The following is a 15,818-nucleotide window of genomic DNA, read 5'->3' as shown; positions in this document are numbered from 1 at the left end:
AATCAACTTTTTAAAAACGTAAAGCTTTTAGGTTAAAATTGTAAATATGTTACAGTACATAGTGAGAGGGAGGTGGACAGCCAGAATGATTGAAACAGGACCACCAAATAGACGGTTTCTAAAAGCTTAATGACTAACTTTACATCTCTTCCTATTTGGGACACGTACTTTATAAGTTTAGGCAGTTCATTTTTAATGGAAACAAGATTTTAAAACAATTGCTTTTTTCTTTTTATCTATTACAACAAATGAAACTCAAACTCACTCATAAGCAAAAGACTGGAAATATAGTTCAGTACTTCACATATAACCTGATTAATTGAATTTACAAGGGAAACTAAGGGTTTGGCTACACTTGAAATGCTGCAGCGGCTACAGTTGTAGCGCTTCACTGTAGAGACATTACCTAGACTGACAAGAGCTGCTTTCCCACTGGCAGAGTTAATCCACCTCCCCAAGAGACAGTAGCTAGGTTAATGGAAGAATTCTTCTCTCCACCTAGCACTGTCTACAACAGGGTCAGGTTGGCGTAACTATTTCACTTGGGGGTGAGGGTTTTTCACACCCCGGAGCAACATAGCTGTGTCAGCCTAAGTTTAGTGTAGACCAGGCCTAAATTTCACTGTCTTGTGGGTGGCTCACATCAGAAGAGAAAAAAAATTAGAATAGAGAAATATGATTGCAATACCACAAAAATCAATAGGGGTGGCCTAGGCAAAAGTAATATTGAACACGACTTAGCTTTTTTTAATTGAATAAATTTCAAGTTGACAATCCCCTCTGAAGCTACACTTTAAAGCAGAAGAAGGGAGTTAAAATCTCTGGATGCTCACTACAGAATGGTTAAGAACAGATATAAAAGTACTGATGTACAGAATGAAGGCTCTAGTAAGAAGCAGATAAACTAAAAAGGGAGATGTGCACACACAAAACATCTTTATTGTGAAGCAGTTAGGGTTCCACACACAACATACCTGACAAAAGGAAATGAAAAGTTAGGTAGCTTAGTAGTATATATCCTCTTCTCATTTACCCACAGGCTCACATCTTACTACTACCATAACTACAGTACACCACAGCCATGCACCCAAACCTTAACTCTGCCCCTCAGACTACCCTCTCCACCACAAACCCCTTTACCAATCTACCATCACCTCACACTATCAGCTGTGAGTGTTTGGCACAGTTGTGCAGGGATCAAATAGCTTTGGAAAGGGGAGAGAAGGAAGGTTGGAGAACCTTTGGGGATCAGAGCTAAGCTTGCATTGCATTGTCTGTGGCATGCAGTAGTAGTGGTAAAAATGCTAAGGTGGGTGCCTGAAGGTAAAAGAAAAGAGGTTATGTACTGTTCAGCAACTTAACTTCATTTTTTTGCCTTTGTGGATTTGAGTCAGGCACATGGTACAGGGCATCACTACCCGTTTCACAAAGGATTTTGTATATTAAATTCCTTGGATTTTTTTTTTTTAATGTTTAAGTGAGGGTTTGGTAATGCATGAAGATGAGATAAATGGTAGATGTAAGTCCAACTCCTAATGAAGACTTTCTGCACCAACAGCTGCTATACATTAACCATTATTGCTATGTCTACATTACCAGCATTACAGTGCCATAATGTAGATCAGGGGTCAGCAACCTTTCAGAAGTGATGTGCCGAGTCTTCATTTATTCACTCTAATTTAAGGTTTCGCGTGCCAGTAATACATTTTAACATTTTTAGAAGGTCTCTCTATAAGTCTTCAATTTATAACTAAACTATTGATGTATGTAAAGTAAATAAGGTTTTTAAAAATGTTTAAGAAGCTTCATTTAAAATTAAATGAAAATGCAGAGCCTCCTGAACCAGTGGCCAGGATCCAGGCAGTGTGAGTGCCACTGAAAATCAGCTCGCGTGATGCCTTTTTTCACACTCCTGACCATCATGGCTATAGCAACCTAACATTTAAGTGTAGACTAGGCCTACATGTCAACAGCTGCACTTAAAAACCTCCTGTTACACAACCATAGGGCACCCAGTAAAATTTTTGCAGCTTATCATTAACTGTTTGTACATAAATATTTTCTCATCACAAATAAACTGACAAAAGTGAGCAAAAATCCATTTAAAAAAAATCTACATGTGGCACCAAATCTATCTTCTAGAATGACACGTTTCAGAGTAACAGCTGTGTTAGTCTGTATTCGCAAAAAGAAAAGGAGTACTTGTGGCACCGATGAAGTGAGCTGTAGCTCACGAAAGCTTATGCTCAAATAAATTGGTTAGTCTCTAAGGTGCAAGTACTCCTTATCTTCTAGAATATACCTCTCCTCTAATTTTGTGTAGATACATGATCTTTTATCGATTGAATAAATGAACTGCAAGGAAAATTTTCAGAGAGCCATATTTCAAACCTTTCCTATTAAGTTATGAAAAGAAACCAAACTGCGTAAAAATTTCAAAGGGTTTAAAAATGTGATGTTCACACCAAAAGGCTACCTACTTTCAAAGAAAAGCAGGGATTTGTGTCACATTAGGCCCACTTCAGAAAGCAAACCTAACTTTGGAATAGCTACTAGGGCTGTGTGAAACATTTTTGCTGAAATAAAATGTCACAAAAATATGCTCTTTCCTCAAAATGATTCAGCTTTGAGAAGACACATTTGGTTCAAAGTTTACATCAGAGACTGAAAGAGACTGACTTTCCTCACACTCTATAGAACAGCAGTATTGGCTTGGGATACAGGAGACCCAGGTTCAGGTCCCTGCTTTAACTTGATAAGATGAAAGACTTTGCTCTGAATCAAGTAGAGTGGGGACCTGAACCTGGTCTCCCAGATCTCAGGCCAGTGCCCGCACCAGCTATAGATATACGCTCTGTTTCCCAAATCAAAAAGCTCAGGTTTTGATCAGAAAACAGACTTGACAATTCCAGTTGTGATAACATTTGAAATGTTTGGTTTTCATTCAAACGTGGAATGCAAGTTTTTGCAAAACGGAATTTTCATCCTCTAGTCAGCTCTAGTCATTGGCAGAGAGTCTCCACAATAAGACAAATTCTATTTTTACCAAGTTAAACATTTCTAATAAAAAATGTCCTTTTCTGTGTCTTCACCTTGTATTATTTCAACTGAAGTCATTTTAAGTTTCAACAATTAAAACAGACTAGTTAGTTTCACTTTGTAAAATACAGCAGGGAGTATTTAGATTTCCAAAATATTATTTTTGCTAAAAATTTTAAACTCAGAGTAATTAAATTCAGAATCAAACTCAAATCTGAAGATTTTGTAAAAACAGGGATTTACCGAAACTAAGGTTTTGGTCCAAATCAACCTGATTTTTATTTTTTTAAAGATGGCCACGCCCCACATAGTTGCTTATACCAATTCCTATCTTCCTCCAAATGTAAAGGCGACAAGAAAGGGATTGTTTAAGCTGGGTTTGTGCCTTTTTATTTTCTTTTCATGTAGAAAGGACCTCTGAAAGTATAGGGGGGTTGGAAGTGTTGCCACAGAATATTATGCATTCAAGTTTGATTTTCCTTAGTTTTGCTGGAAGAATTCTTTACTGCGAGATTTCACACCTTAACTGAAGGTAAATAGGTGGAATCTTGAAACAAATTTCTTTCCTCCAATGACTTCAGATGTCAAAAACTTTAAAGCTTTTAACATTGACAAAAAAATTCCCATCCCCTCTCAATTGCACAGCATTTAGTTCATCTCCAATTGTGATGGAAGTTTCTCTATTCTGACCAGTTGCCATGAAGTCTTCCATAATTGACAAGACCTCATTTTCTAATGTAAAAAAACAAGCAGAATTTTGGTTTTGAAGGGAAAAAAACCTCTCAGTTTTTCTCTATAAACAGAGAAGCAACAAAGGGTACAAACTCATTTTCTCTCCCTCCCTTTTCAAGTCACCTTTAGAAAGCCATGAGGACAAATGTCACCTGAGGACCAACAGCAAGAGAAAACATTAGGAGTTTTGAATGAATTCAAATTTGGATGAATTCAAACTGGAACAGGTACAGAGAAGGGCTACTAGGATGATCCGAGGAATGGAAAACTTGTCTTATGAAAGGAGACTCAGGGAGCTTGGCTTGTTTAGCCTAACTAAGAGAAGGTTGAGGGGAGATATGATTGCTCTCTATAAATATATCAGAGGGATAAATACCAGAGAGGGAGAGGAATTATTTAAACTCAGTACCAATGTGGACACAAGAACAAATGGATATAAACTGGCCACTAGGAAATTTAGATTAGAAATTAGACGAAGGTTTCTAACCATCAGAGGAGTGAAGTTTTGGAATAGCCTTCCGAGGGAAGTAGTGGGGGCAAAAGATCTATCTTGCTTTAAGATTAAACTCGATAAGTTTATGGAGGAGATGGTATGATGGGATAACATGGTTTTGGTAATTAAATATTCATGGTAAATAGGCCCAATGGCCTGTGATGGGTTTTTAGATGGGGTAAGATCCAAGTTACCCGGGAAAGAATTTTCTGTAGTATCTGGCTGATGAATCTTGCCCATATGCTCAGGGTTTAGCTGATCGCCATATTTGGGGTCGGGAAGGAATTTTCCTCCAGGGCAGATTGGAAGGCCCTGGAGGTTTTTCGCCTTCCTCTGTAGCACGGGGCACGGGTCACTTGCTGGAGGATTCTCTGCTCCTTGAGGTCTTCAAACTACAATTTGAGGACTTCAATAGCACAGATATAGGTGTGAGGTCTTTTTTAGGAGTGGTGGGTGAAATTCTGTGGCCTGCATTGTGCAGGAGGTCAGACTAGATGATCATAATGGTCCCTTCTGGCCTAAATATCTATGAGTCTATGAGTTTATTGGGAAAGAACAAGTAGTTAAAAAAATGGAGGAAGAACTGCTAAGTTATCTGTCACACACTTTGACACGCTTGGGGGTTTTTTAAATAGTAATATGGCTGGGCTCTCCAAGTATGCTTTGATAACAGACATGTAAATGCTGGTGTCTCTCATAACCAACAATGGAAATGCATATGCAGGTGGAATTCCCCCTCTGCTCCGAGTGTGCACACAGACATTGTACATATTCTAAACTTACTCACTTCCTGGGATTTGGCAAGTTTATACATAACTATAAAATCAGTTTAAGCTCTATCAAAACTGGCAGCTCCTAGGAGGTTGGGGTTTGTTTGTTTGGTTTTTTTTTTTTTGGGGGGGGGGGGGGGAGGGAAGGAGGAAAGACAACTCCATCCCTGTCCCTTATACCATTTACCTGAGAGAAGCACTTTCACCCCTCTTATAATCAAACCATGTACATACCACAGAAGTGCACCAGCTGAACTAAGCCAATTGTTTTTAAAATCTATTTAGTTAAACCAATGCATTTCTCTAGTACCGACAACGCTTTACATTGTAGCTAACTGGATATACCTCACCAAACTTCAGAGTCATTTAGCAAAAATACTTCTGCATTTCTACAGAGCTTAAGAACCTGACATCAGGATGACTCAACAGAAGAGTCCTGCTTCCCTACATAAGAACAGCCATACTGGGTCAGAGCAAAGGTCCATCTAGTCCGATATCCTGTCTTCCAACAGTGGCCAATGCCAAGTGTCCCAGAGGAAACGAACAGAACAGATAATCAAGTGAGCCTTTCCCCATCGCTCATTCCCAGCTTTTGGCAAACAGAGGCTAGGGACACCACCCCTGACCATCCTGGCTAATAGCCATTGATAGACCTATCCTCCACGAATTGTATAGGGTTCAAAAAAAAGAACCAGATAAAGGGTTGAAGAATCTGTCACTGCTACAAAGTTAGTCGAGCACTAGTGTTAAGACTATTACTACCATATTTCACTACCTTTTCTGTATCCTATGGAATTCCATCCATCCAGCCACACATCTTTCCTCATTTCTCCCCTCCCCATCCCGTTTTCTTGCTTTTTGCTGTTTAATCCTTTATTTTGCTGCAGCATTTTACACATACAAAAGGACTCCAAAAAGAGAAATTGAGAGAAACTAGTTAGTTTTGCACCGGCAGCACCTTGCAGGTAGAAGGTAATTAAATCCTGATCTACTTCCCTATGCAGGAGGGTCAAAGTGCTTATTATTGCACTAAATGCTTCAGGTGCTGACTGTCTAGTTTTCAAGATTCATCTAGGCTGTGTTAAACAAATAGGAGCCATTATATATATGTACAGTGACAATATAACGTGACTGAAGAAGGAGTTGAGTATATATTGGATACTGAAGGCAGTAGAGAACGGCCATGAATGCAGCACCCTGCCTGCATATAACCTCCTCAGTACGGGAAGGCAGCCAACTGTGGAGCTGTCCATGTGTATTATGAAAAGGAAACAAAGGGCCTGTAGCACCATACCAATTCAGGCACCTCACTGTAGGACAGTCAATGACTGATGTCACAATCACTGTCAAGACAGTCTAACGGCAAAGCACTACTATAAACTAGTTTTTTTAGGTTTTTTTGTTTGTTTTTTTTAACCACACACAGTATGCACCATCTTACAAAACTAGCGCTCCGTACAAAGAGGCCTATCACAACTAATCCTCCCCACAGAAGAACATTAACTCAGTTTACTCAAAATTAAACACAAAACAAGATTAAGAATAGGAAACTCCAGAAGTCCATGAGGAATTTATGTATTGCCCATGTGTTCTATTCAAATTTATTTTACATGGAAGAAACTCATCACAGTGACAGATAGAGGTGCAAATCTTAAAGTGGATAAAAATCCAAACAAATCGCAAAGCAGGACATCTGTTCAACCTCCTCATATCATCACATTCACTGCATCCTATCAATCTGTATGTACGTTAACTCTTTAGGCCTTGTCTAACGATAAAAGCTTATATATGTATAGATTTGTGTACTGCAAGGGAAACGAGCTGTACCAGTATAAGACTTCTTTATAGCAATATGACTGCATGCCCTAGGGCAGAGGTTCTCAAAGTGTGGTGTGTGAATAGTTCCCTCTAAGGTGCGCGCCTGGGTGGCTGCAAACGAGAGAATGAATGGCCACCCTACCTAATTAGTGGAGCTGTGCAGGTGTGACTCCACTAATTAGGTGCCTGGACCCTGGAGAAGACGCACATGTAAGGTGAAGTGGTGGCCTTGGGAGGAATAGGGGGGTAGATGGGAGGGGGCAGTAGGGTGAGAAGTGGGACTGGGGGGAATTTGGGATGTGCAGAGCTGCGGCAGCCAGAGAAAGAGGCAACCTTCCCCAGATCCAGGGCTGCAGCTGCTGGGGAGAGATGGCCCTCCTTCCCAGTCTCAGCTCTGTGGCCGCTGTGGCAGGGGAGAGGACACTTCCCACCCCTCCATCCCCCCCCGCTCCAGCTCAGGGGCTGCTGCGGTTTGGGAGAGGGAGACCCCTGCCGCAGCAGCCCTCAAGCTGGGGCTGGGAAAAGGAGAGGAGAGAGGGCACATCCATCACATTAGAAAGTTAAGACTATGGATATTAAAATATGAGTTGTGTGCTTTTATTTGTAGAACAAAAAAATATTAATTATTAAGTTTGTTTCGTATTTTGCGCTTTTATCCAAAGCGCTTTACAACAGTTAGCTAATGGTACAAACAACATTTGGAAAGATCATTAAGTGGTCCGCCAAGACCCTCAGCAATTTTCAAGTGGTCCGTGAAAAACAAAACAAAAAATTTGAGAACCACTGCCCTAGGGGTTGTGCCAGGATAGCTATATTGATAAAAAACCTACAGCCCTGACAGTTATACCAGTACAATAAATGTGTTTAAACCAAGTGTTATAGCATAAATTCTTCAGAGCAGGGACCTCATCTTCATATCTGTCTGCAAAGTGCTGCAGCCTAGTAAGTGCTATCAAAATTTTAAAAATATCAATAAAGAGGCGGCACTGTAATGGACCAGCATGGTGGCAATTTTTTCCTTAGGAGGCCCTAACTACTGTATGAATTTTGGTCAAGGTGCAATGTCCCATCAAGAGATACAGTAACAACTACAGGAGAGCTTCAAACTATGTCCAATACATATGCATGCAAAGCAGGATACTTAGCTCTCAAGTGAGATCATCCTAGGATCCTAAGTTAGGGGATAGTAGTGAAAAGAAAAACTCTCCTGCTACCAGCAACTAGGAAAGTGTAAAGAATGGAGTCAATGTATCAAGAGTGAAGGGCACCCTTCTATATACCAGACAGAGAACTAGGGTAGAACCATCCAGAGAAAGGGAAAAAAATCACTCCACAGAATGAATGTCCCAGGGTGGGAAAGGGCTTGATTTCAATGAGAAAACTGGATCAAGAACAAGTTATAGTAATACTGAAAATCAGCAGCTTGAATAGCATTAGGGTCTTTCCTATTACTATGAGTTTTAAATGGAAGACACGTAGATACTACATTGATGGGCAGTAGTATGGAACCTATAGATAGGTAATTTAAGGAAACACCATCAACTTTAAGAAAAATCACTTATGGCTGAATTTTTTTTTTAAACCTACTTGAAGCAATAACATATTATAATTGAAAGATTTAAAAAAAGGTATTTCTCCATTTTTTAGTTTGCTTACTTTATAAATTTACAATACTTTGTGTATAGACAATCTCACAATTTATCCTGTATAATCAATTAGCCCCCAGTCATTCAATTAACTCCATTATAAAGAGATCCATGAGTCAGTGTAGAGCCCAATTAAATTCAATGGGGTTCCTCACAGGCAGAGGGATCCGTCCATGCAGAGCTTATTACAGGATCAGACCTTTAATCATTTTCTCATGATTGCACGGGTTAAGCAAAGGAGGAAAGAAACACTTGAGGAAAAAAAATAGGAGAATTAGAGTAAAAAACCCCACAAAACTTGGCCATGGGATTTGGGAGTAGGTAGAACTCCTGAAACTATCCCAGAACCATAACTAGATCAGGGTAACCCTTTAATGATGGTGTACATAATAGATTTTGATTCAGCAGAAGCCAAATAAGATAGTGAGGAGTTTTATTCTGAAGTGCTGTATTTAGTATAAAGCTCCTCCAACACTCAGGAGGGAGGTGGAAGTGGGTAATTCTGATCACACAGGAACCTGAATACAGATCCTATGAAGTAGGCCTATTTAAAACAAGATCTTCCTGGTCAAAATATCAGCATATAGAAAAAGCAATTCCAATAAAGTCATCAAGGCACAGCTTCACATTCCTTTACAATTGCTTGTATGTGAGGTTTCCCTTCAAGACACTGCCCCAGATCCCATTTTAGAGCCCTGGAGAAGACTCAAAATTGGTATTAGCAAATAAATTTTGAAGAGCTTAAAGAGAAAATTATGAAAATATGGCCACTTCAGTAAAGGTGCCAGATTACAAATAGTGCTTTAATTATTTAAACCTAGGTCAACATGATCTTTATGTATGAAAAACAAGATTAAAGCTGAATAAAGTTACCACTGACTTTTGAACTAGGTTGTTTTGTCCATCTTAAATTTTTCTTGAGGCAGTAGTGGATTTGTTGAAAGCAAACCTGCAGAGAAATTAATTTAAAATATTGCAGTAAATGTTTTTACAATTAATAGGCAAGCTGTTTCTTGTAATTAAGCTCCCCATGTTTCCGGTGAAAAAGAGGAACAATAATAAATTTAACAGTAAAGATGTGAAATTTAACAATAAAAATGTGAAGTGGTGAATTAAGCAACCTACTGGTATCTGAAGAATCAGAAAAATCAAGGGAGCTTTCAGGAACTAGACAGAGGGTTAAAACCCATCACATTTCACTAAATTACTCTGAATATAACTTAAAAAAAGTCAGCCTGCTTAAACAGATGTTTTATCAAAACCTGAACATGGACAGGAACTACTGTCTTCACCCTTAATTCTTAACATGCACAATTTTGTGCTATGTAGCTAAATTGATTTCCTGCAGTGTAAGATATGAAGCGTCTATCACTTCAAGCAACCTTATGAAAAGTTTCTAGGCGGTAGTGTGTGCATTGAGAATTTCATTCTTTCCATCTGTACGCTGCTCAATCAACTTAGTCAAAAGTATTAACTTCTTGATGTTCAGCATACAGCGTAAACAAAAAAAACACAGAATACCTAAACATTTATACATCAGCACACAGTTTAAAGCAGGGGCTCTCGAACTGGGGGTTGGGACCCCTCCGCAGCTCACGACGTTATTACATAGGGGGGTCGCAAGTGGTCAGCCTCCACCCCAAACACCACTTTGCCTCCAGCATTTATAATGGTGTTAAATATATTTAAAAGTGTTTTTAATTCATTTGGGGGGGGGAGGGGAAGAAGAGAAATGGCACTCAGAGGCTTGCTATATGAAAGGAGTCACCAGTATAAAAGTTTGAGAACCACTGGTTTAACGCAAATCCTCAAAATCACATAAGATTTTCTCTACTTAATGTTATATCTTCTTGCAACAGCTTCCAATATTTACAGAGACCTTGCTAGTTACTAAACACTGCAAGTGAAAATTGGACTGTGAGCTCATTTGAAGGCTTTCAAAAACAGCTTAACATTTACTGTGTGTGGAACATTATTTATGCCTCTACTGATGGGATAGTTTATTCAAATGTGTATTGATTCATGCACAGTACAATACTTACAAAATCCAAGAAGACTGTACAAGTTGTTAGCTCAGTGTAATTTGTATTTTCCAGTTTGTTTTCCTTGAAATAATAGCCAGAGTCCTTGAAGATACTACATCAGTAGCTATTTGACAGAGTTCCCCTCTCAGAAATCAGCTACCCATCCTTCTCGTTTACAGCCTTCACAAATCTATTTCCAAAATTTGCAAGTCTGATTTAAGAAGCTTGTTCTATCTTTTTGTGGCCTCTTCTCTTTACTATTCCATGTACATCTCAATGTAATGAGCATCAGCTCCTGATGAAATAAATATACCTTTTATGACACCAAGAGTAAAACTGAAAAGCCAAATTTCACATCTGAACTGAAGAACATTTCTAAGATTCAGCTCATAGAGGCATCTGCAAACAATGGCTATCTGGATACCGCCATACTGATTGTTGGCAACATTTTACCAAAAAACTCAAATAAAATATAAAAGGAAAAAAGAAAAACAAAGTTCTATTAATCTCTTCATTTAGAAAATAGGTTTCATTGCAAAGTAAAAAAGGCTGTGTCAGAATATTTAAAAAATAAAATGAAGGTAAAAATATCTGCCATGAAACTCTTCAGCCGTGCTTAAACAGCAACCAAGGATTACACTTAATGCAATCTAAAACCAGTTGACAAAACTAGTTATGCATATGACTCAAACGTATCTTAGCCAGTGCCTGAAAATTTTTAATTCAAAGGAAAAAAAACACCTTTAATTTTAACAGCAGAAGTATGCTGAGCTTAAGAAATTTAACTAATTATCCATTCCATGTGGACAAAAGCGTCCACAGATGAGGTGTCTCGTACTTTTGAGTAGAGAAATTCAAGACTTCACAAGCTTTCAATTTACTTCTTAGATGTTTTCTGACAGTTTCAGAAGCCTTGTGAGTAGGACGTGACTGAATAAATCATAATTCCAGGTCGATGTCCAGTTATTTTTTTCCCCTCTTCAACTGAAGCAAAAGCTGCAGGTCAACGTCCACCTTTCTCCCCCTCCACAACAAACTGAAGCAAAAGGCTCTAAATATCCAGGATAGCCTTTATAATCCAAACTGCCTACAGGAGGGGAAAAAAAAAAACACAATCAGTTTTCCTTTCTGAAAGTTCTATTATATATTTGCCTATAAAACTAATCTGACATCTTTAAAAAAAATGCAGTGCTCACATGATTGAGAGAGAAGAGGAACAAGGAAGAAGCAGACATTTCCTAGTGAACAGAGCACAATACAGTATCAATAAACATGCTGCGCACGCTGAAGTTTCTTCTTGCCTTAATACAAACAGACCTTTGCTCCCCCACCAAAGAGAAACCAACCAGGAAGGTTTACAGACTTCTCATTTTCATTAAAAAAAAGTGTTACACCAAAAAAGGAAGCTGCTGATCCTAGGTTAAAAATGCCAAACGGCAAAAAAAAAACAAAAAAAAAAAACAAAAAAAAACCACCCTCCAGACATTAACGAGCTACCTGGGAAATCCCTCCAGCACTCCCACTAAGGAAGAGAAATAAACAGGAGTAACGAACGCACAGGCTGCACTCAGGATTAGCTCACACACCAACGTGAAAGCTTTCAATTGAATGCGTTTGTTTTTAAGGCAGCGGTGGAAGCGCATTTACTGCCGCCACCACGCCGCAGACACACACGCACAGCGGCAAGAAGTCACTTTCCCGGAGGGATTCGCCTTGAGGCTTCGCACGCTGGATCTGTCGAGGAGAGCTTTAAAATCCTCACTCGGGTTCTAGTGCTGCCCCTCGCCCTGATCCAAGCACTTGCCGGCTCAGCCAGCCCCACCCCCGGCAAAGCCCTGTGCTCAAACCCAGAGCCCACATGCACCGCGGCTGCCCGGCCATGGGGAGCGGGACCACCAGCAATGAGGCGCCCAAAGGGGGGGGGCAGGAGAGGGCTTCCCGTGCTAGGAAGCCCCCCTCCCCGCCCCCGCGGGACCCGCGCCCACTCGGGAGCCCCCACCAGGCAGCGAGGGGATCCTTCCTGCGCCTGCTGCCCCTCAACACAGCCCCGCTCCCCTCCCCCATACCAGCCCCCAGCCGCAGCTCCCCCTCCCCGCACGGAGCCGCCGGGCCCGGACCCCCTGCCCACCAGCGCAGGGAGGCCACTAGCCCCCTCCACAACGGGGATTCCCCTCCACGGAGCTCCCTGCCCCCGCCGCGAGCGGAGCCTCCGAGCCCGCCTCCCGTAGCCCCTCGGGCCTGCCCCGGGCCGTACCCGGCTGGCTGGTCCCGGCGGCGGCAGGCAGAGAGCAGAGGGTCCCAGATTTGAAAGCTCCTTTTGCCGCTTCTCCACACACAGTCACACAACTCGCCTCGCTCCCAAAATGGCGCCGCTCCGAGCCGCAATGCTCTGCGCCCAAACCTCGCGAGAGTCAGCGCGCCCCGCCGACGCCGCGGGACGGGCCCCAGCAGGCCAGCCACCCGCAAGGCGAAAGGGGCGGAGTTTCAAGCGGCGCCAGCCCACGCCGTGGAGGAGTTTCAAGGAACCCCCGCCGTCTGCTCCGCCCCTCCCCCACCGCGCCACCTGAGCCAGCGGGGAGCCCCCCGTGCTGTGACGTCACCCGGAACAATCCCGAACGTTCTGAGAACAGCTGAGGGGGAATCCCCAGCGCGCGTAGCTTGTCTCTGGTCTGGGAGTGAGGCGTCCCCGACCGCGGCTCACCCGAGTGGGGCGCAACCGGGAGAGTGTATTAATCCTAATTAATAGTATCCCTCGTGACCCCACTGTCTCTGGTGTTGTAACACCTGGGGACCCCTGAGCAGGAGCGGCCCGGGTACGAGGCTGAGTTGTGTATTGTGCTGGCTGTGGAGAACACAGCTCGTTGTTACTCTGTGATTGAGGCACTGTGTGAAATTTGAGAGCAATCTTTAGTTCTCCACGGTACTGGAATTTAGTTACAATGCACCTATGCGGTGACAGACCTATTAGCGATGAGTGAGTTAAAGAGAAAGGTTTTAGCCTGCAAAAGCTTATGCCCAAGTAAATGTATTAGTCTCTAAGGTGCTACAAGGACTCCTCCTTATTTTTGCTGATACGGACTAACACAGCTACCACTGGTTTCAGAGGAGCAGCCGTGTTAGTCTGTATTCGCAAAAAGAAAAGGAGGACTTGTGGCACCTTAGAAACTAACCAATTTATTTGAGCTCAAATAAATTGGTTAGTCTCTAAGGTGCCACAAGTCCTCCTTTTCTTTTTACAGCTACCACTCTGAAACCTTAAAGAGGAAACAGACTGCAGCTAGCAGTACAGGGTTTTGCTTTTATAATATAGAACTAGTGGGCAAACATAGAGACCTCAGTGTGTTATTTTATTAAAAATCTGATTATTTTAAACAAATCTCATAGAAGGAGGGGGCTAGGGCGTGTGCTTGACTCATGAGTTGTGAACATTTGGAGTTGGGAGTCGTGATCTGGGTTCTGCCATCATCACAAGCCAGCAGAGCCTAGTTATTGGAAACCACTAGCCTCAAAAACAATCAAAAGTGACAGCCTCAGAGAGAGTGTGGAACCAGACTGGATGAGATATTTTGACTGAGTAACTCAAACAGTCACCACCACTGTTTCCTCTGTGGTATTCCCACCAGTATTTAAAGCTACTCTTCTTTGGCAGAACAGTAGTATGAAAGACTTTTTCCCTGGGCAAATCCTCCCCAGCTATGCAGCTGCCCCTATGGGTGTAAGGGAGTGCAATCTGTCAATTGGTCATCCAGTATATAATAGTCATGGGAGATGTATGACAGTAATTAAAGATACAATCCTGAATTCCTTGCACACTCAGAATTCCCACTGAGTTTTGCAAGGGAGCATTGCTATGGCAAGCAGCTGATCCCTGGCTCCGTTCCTCCCTGCTCTGGCTCCAAATACCCATGCATGGAGAATAGAGGAGCTTCCATGTAGCTCCAGGGAGGTGGAGAGCATGACATGGAACTGGCATTTCTCCCTTCTCAGCCCGCTCCCAGTGGATTCTGATTGTCTGTATTCTACTTAGCTTGCATTAGTGGAGGGAAGAATGTGGCCCTTAAGCAGAGACTGCCCATTGTAGAGTAGTTTTGTAATGTTTACAGAGACCTTGCTAGTTACTAAACACTGCAAGTGAAAATTGGACTGTGAGCTCATTTGAAGGCTTTCAAAAACAGCTTAACATTTACTGTGTGTGGAACATTATTTATGCCTCTACTGATGGGATAGTTTATTCAAATGTGTATTGATTCATGGAGGAATGGAGCCAATACAGCAAATACAGTACAGTACTGTGTTAAACATAAACTGCTAAGACATAAAGGGAAAGCAACTTTTTTATTCTGCACAGTAAAGTTTCAAAGCAGTATTATTAAGTCAATGGTAAATTTTGAAAACAACGTTTTGTTACAAACATTTCAGAGTTACAAACAACCTCCATTCCAGAGGTGTTCAAAACCTTTTAAATTTTGTTTCCATCTATTTTTCTTCTTGTTGCTTTTCTTCAGTAAGGATCTTGCTCTGAATAAGACAGAAAGTGAAGGAAGCAATCCTCATTAGGGCACAACATATTTTCTATCACTTCACAGCACACTTCTCAATCACACACAATCACAGCTTTCAGAGTAGCAGCCGTGTTAGTCTGTATTCGCAAAAAGAAAAGGAGTACTTGTGCCCCAAGTACTCCTTTTCTAATCACAGCTTTGTGCACCATGCAGACTCCATGGATTCATTCATGACATACCCTAACATCTCCAATGCCCCTAAAACAAAATCATACACCTGTCTTAGAACTCAGATACCGTCATAAGAATTGCCATACTGAATCAGACCAATGGTCCACCTCTCCCAGTATCCCATCTTCCTTCCCACAGTGGCCAGAGCCAAATGCCTCAGATGGAATCAACAGAACAGGGCAATAAGCAAGTGATCCTTCCGCTGTCATCCAGTCCCAGCTTCTCCCAGTCAGAGCATACGGTTGCATCCCTGACCAGCTTGACTAATAATCATTGATGAACCTATCCTCCTTTAACTTATGTAATTCTTTTTTGAACCCAATTATAGTTTTAGCCTTCACAACATCCCCTGTCAACGAGCTCCATGCGCTGACTGTAGATTATGTGAAGAAGTACTTCCTTCAAATACTTCCAGTTAAATACAAAATCAGCAACATTCTTTCTTTGTTATATATCCCGCTTGCCAAAAAATATTAGTGATTTGTAGTCAAAAATGGGGCATTCCCAGTGTTTAGCGTAATGGTGCCAAAATTGGTCATCACTTGTAAAAACATGGATTAAGG

The 15,818-nt window shown here is 41.5% G+C and overlaps 1 protein-coding gene across 3 annotated transcripts in view; it reads right to left on the bottom strand.

Moving 5' to 3' along the window:
• GPBP1 (GC-rich promoter binding protein 1) overlaps positions 1-12,928 on the bottom strand; it is a 60,722-nt gene extending 47,794 nt beyond the window's left edge. Inside the window, exons 1-3 of one of the 3 annotated variants that reach the window (XM_084629657.1) lie at positions 12,777-12,928; positions 10,541-11,609; positions 9,379-9,447 (exon numbers count right to left, since the gene is read on the bottom strand). The gene's annotated coding sequence lies outside the window, so the exon portion shown is untranslated. The remainder of the gene's footprint in view (positions 1-9,378; positions 9,448-10,540; positions 11,610-12,776) is intronic. The other 2 variants (XM_084629658.1, XM_084629659.1) reach the window with 2 other exon arrangements.
• Between the last annotated feature and the right edge of the window lie 2,890 nt (positions 12,929-15,818).

This window comes from Lepidochelys olivacea (assembly GCF_965140295.1).
Source record: "Lepidochelys olivacea isolate rLepOli2 genome assembly, chromosome: 5".
In the NCBI taxonomy this organism is placed as follows: domain Eukaryota; kingdom Metazoa; phylum Chordata; order Testudines; family Cheloniidae; genus Lepidochelys; species Lepidochelys olivacea.
Note: the sequence above shows the minus strand (reverse complement) of the source record. Positions and strands in the feature narration are given on the sequence as shown.